General features: G+C 42.7%; 1 non-coding gene across 1 annotated transcript; it reads right to left on the bottom strand.

Annotated features, from left to right (window-relative positions):
- Positions 1 to 250: 250 nt before the first annotated feature.
- On the bottom strand, positions 251 to 358 carry LOC130983744 (small nucleolar RNA R71). Its single transcript, XR_009087722.1, has one exon. It is a non-coding gene; the product is annotated as a small nucleolar RNA R71 (small nucleolar RNA).
- Positions 359 to 3,712: the final 3,354 nt, after the last annotated feature.

A 3,712-nucleotide genomic window follows, 5' to 3' on the forward strand; every position in this document is an offset into this window, starting at 1 on the left:
ACAGAATTGCAAGTTCCATGGACTTCCACTGGAAGATCCTCATCAGTTTTTAGCTGAATTCTTGCAAATCTGTGACACTGTCAAGACTAATGGGGTAGACCTTGAGGTCTACAGACTTATGCTATTCCCTTTTGCTGTAAGAGACAGAGCTAGGATATGGTTGTACTCACAACCTAAAGAAAGCCTGAACTCTTGGGAAAAGCTAGTCAATGCCTTCTTGGCAAAATTCTTTCCACCTCAAAAATTGAGTAAGCTTAGAGTGGAAGTCCAAACCTTCAGACAGAAGAAAGGAGAATCCCTCTATGAAGCTTGGGAAAGATACAAACAATTGATCAGAAAGTGTCCTTCTGATATGCTTTCTGAATAGAGCATCATAGGTATTTTCTATGATGGTCTCTCTGAACTATCGAAGATGTCTTTGGATAGCTCTGCTGGAGGATCTCTTCATCTGAAGAAGACGCCTGCAGAAGCTCAAGAACTAATTGAAATGGTTGCAAATAACCAATTTATGTACACTTCTGAAAGGAATCCTGTGAACAATGGGACAAATCAGAAGAAATGAGTTCTTGAGATTGATACTCTGAATTCCATATTGGCTCAAAATAAGATATTGACTCAGCAAGTCAATTTGATTTCTCAAAGTCTATCTAGAATGCAAAATGCACCAAGCAGTACTAAGGACGCGTCATCTGAAGAAGAAGCTTATGATCCTGAGAACCCTTCAATAGAAAAGGTGAATTACATGGGAGAACCCTATGGAAACACCTATAATTCTTCATGGAAAAATCATCCAAATCTTTCATGGAAGGATCAAGAGAGACCTCAACAAGGCTTCAATAACAATAATGGTGGGAGAAACAGGTTTAGCAATGGCAAGCCTTTTTCATCATCTTCTCAGCAACAGACAGAGAGTTCTAAGCAGAGCCACTCCGACTTAGCAACCATGGTCTCTGATCTGATCAAAACCACTCAAAGTTTCATGACTGAAACAAGGTCCTCCATTAGAAATTTGGAGGCACAAGTGGGACAGCTGAGCAAGAAAATTACTGAACTCCCTCCTAGTAATCTTCCAAGCAATACAAAAGAAAATCCAAAAGGAAGTACAAGGCCATCAACATGGCCAAATTTGGAGAGGAAGGAGAGGCAGTGAACGCCACTGAGGAAGACCTCAATGGACGTCCACTGGCCTCCAATGAGTTCCCTAATGAGGAACCATGGGAATCTGAGGCTCACATTGAGACCATAGAGATTCCATTGGACTTACTTCTGCCATTCATGAGCTTTGATGAGTATTCCTCCTCTGAAGAGGATGAAGATGTCACTGAAGAGCAAGTTGCTAAATATCTTGGAGCAATCATGAAGCTAAATGACAAGTTATTTGGTAATGAGACTTGGGAGAATGAGCCTCCATTACTCACCAAAGAACTGAATGACTTGTCTAGGTAGAAATTACCTCAAAAGAGACAAGATCCTGGGAAGTTTTCGATACCTTGTACCATAGGCACCATGACCTTCAAGAAGGCTCTGTGTGACTTAGGGTCAAGTGTAAACCTCATGTCTCTCTCTGTAATGGAGAAGCTAGGGATCTTTGAGGTACAAGCTGCAAGAATCTCACTAGAGATGGCAGACAATTCAAGAAAACAAGCTTATGGACTTGTAGAGAATGTTCTGGTAAAGATTGAAGACCATTACATCCCTGCAGATTTCATAGTCCTAGAGACTGGGAAGTGCATGGATGAATCCATCATCCTTGGCAGACCCTTCCTAGCCACAGCAAAGGCTGTGATTGATGTGGACAGAGGAGAATTGATCATTCAAGTGAATGAAGAATCCTTTGTGTTTAAGGCTCAAGGATATCCCTCTGTCACCATGGAGAGGAAGCATGAAGAGCTTCTCTCAAAACAGAGTCAAACAGAGCCCCCACAGTCAAACTCTAAGTTTGGTGTTGGGAGGCCACAACCAAATTCTAAGTGTGGTGTTGAACCCCCACATTCAAACTCTAAGTTTGGTGTTGGGAGGTTCCAACATTGCTCTGAGTATCTGTGAGGCTCCATGAGAGCCCTCTGTCAAGCTATTGACATTAAAGAAGCGCTTGTTGGGAGGCACCCAATGTTATATTTTATCTATTTTCCTTTATTATTTTATGTTTTCTGTAGGTTGATGATCATGAGAAGTCACAAAATCAATTGAAAAAGCAAAAACAGAATGAAAAACAGAAGGAAAAATAGCACACCCTGGAGGAAGGCCTTGCTGGCGTTTAAACGCCAGTAAGGGTAGCAGTTGGGCGTTTAATGCCCAGTCTGGCACCATTTTGGGCGTTTAACGCCAGAAGGGGGCACCAGACTGGCGTTAAACGCCAGGAAAGGGCAAGAAGTTGGCGTTAAACGCCAGAAATAGGCACCAGCCCGGTGTTTAACGCCAGAATTGGCACAGAGTGCATCTTTGCACACCACTTGGTACAGGGATGACTTTTCCTTGACACCTCAGGATCTGTGGACCCCACAGGATCCCCACCTACCCCACCACCCTCTCTCTTCTTCTTCACCCATTCACCAATCACCTCTACCACTCTTCCCCAAAAACCCCTCACCTATCAAATCCCACTATTCTCTTCACCACTTACATCCATCCTTCACAAAACCCCACCTTCCTCACCATTCAAATTCAAACCACTTTTCCTCCCAAACACACCCTTACATGACCGAAACCTACCCCTCTCTCCACCCCTATATAAACCCATCTTCACTCCCTCATTTTCACACACCCTAAACACCACTTCTTCCCCTTTGGCCGAACCATAAAGCCATCTATATCTCCTCTATTTCTTCTTCTTCTACTCTTTTCTTTCTTCTTTTGCTCGAGAACGAGCAAACCTTTTAAGTTTGGTGTGGTAAAAGCATTGCTTTTTGTTTTTCCATAACCATTTATGGCATCCAAGGCTGGAGAAACCTCTAGAAAGAGGAAAGGGAAGGCAAAAGCTTCCACCTCCGAGTCATGGGAGATGGAGAGATTCATCTCATGGGTGCATCAAGACCACTTCTATGAAGTTGTGGCCTTGAAGAAGGTGATCCCCGAGGTCCCTTTCAAACTCAAAAAGGGTCAACTTTGATCAAAGGTTGGACCAAGTCCTCATAGATATTTGTGAAGAGGGCGCTCAATGGAAGAGAGATTCAAGAGGGAAGCCGGTTCAACTGAGAAGGCATGACCTCAAGCCCATCACTAAGAAAAGGATGGAGCAAACAAGAGACCCCACTCATCATGAAGTCCCTAAGATACCTCAAGGGATGCACCTTCCTCCACAAAACTATTGGGAGCAAATCAACACCTCCCTAGAAGAACTGAGTTCCAACATGGGACAACTAAGGGTGGAGCACCAAGAACATTCCATCCTCCTCCATGAAATTAGAGAAGATCAAAGAATTATGAGAGAGGAGCAACAAAGACAAGGAAGAGACATTGAGGAGCTCAAGCACTCCATAAGATCTTCAAAAGGAAGAACAAGCCGCCATCACTAAGGTGGACCCATTCTTTAATCTCCTTGTTCTTTATTTTCCTGTTTTTCGAATTTTCATGCTTATGTTTATCCATGTTTGTGTCTTATGATCATTAGTGTCTTAGTGTCTATGCCTTAAAGTTATGAGTGTCCTATGAATCCATCACCTTTCTTAAATAAAAAAAGTTCTTAATTGAAAAAGAGAAAAATTGCATGAAT

Source organism: Arachis stenosperma, chromosome 5 (assembly GCF_014773155.1).
Source record: "Arachis stenosperma cultivar V10309 chromosome 5, arast.V10309.gnm1.PFL2, whole genome shotgun sequence".
NCBI classification, from domain to species: Eukaryota; Viridiplantae; Streptophyta; class Magnoliopsida; order Fabales; family Fabaceae; genus Arachis; species Arachis stenosperma.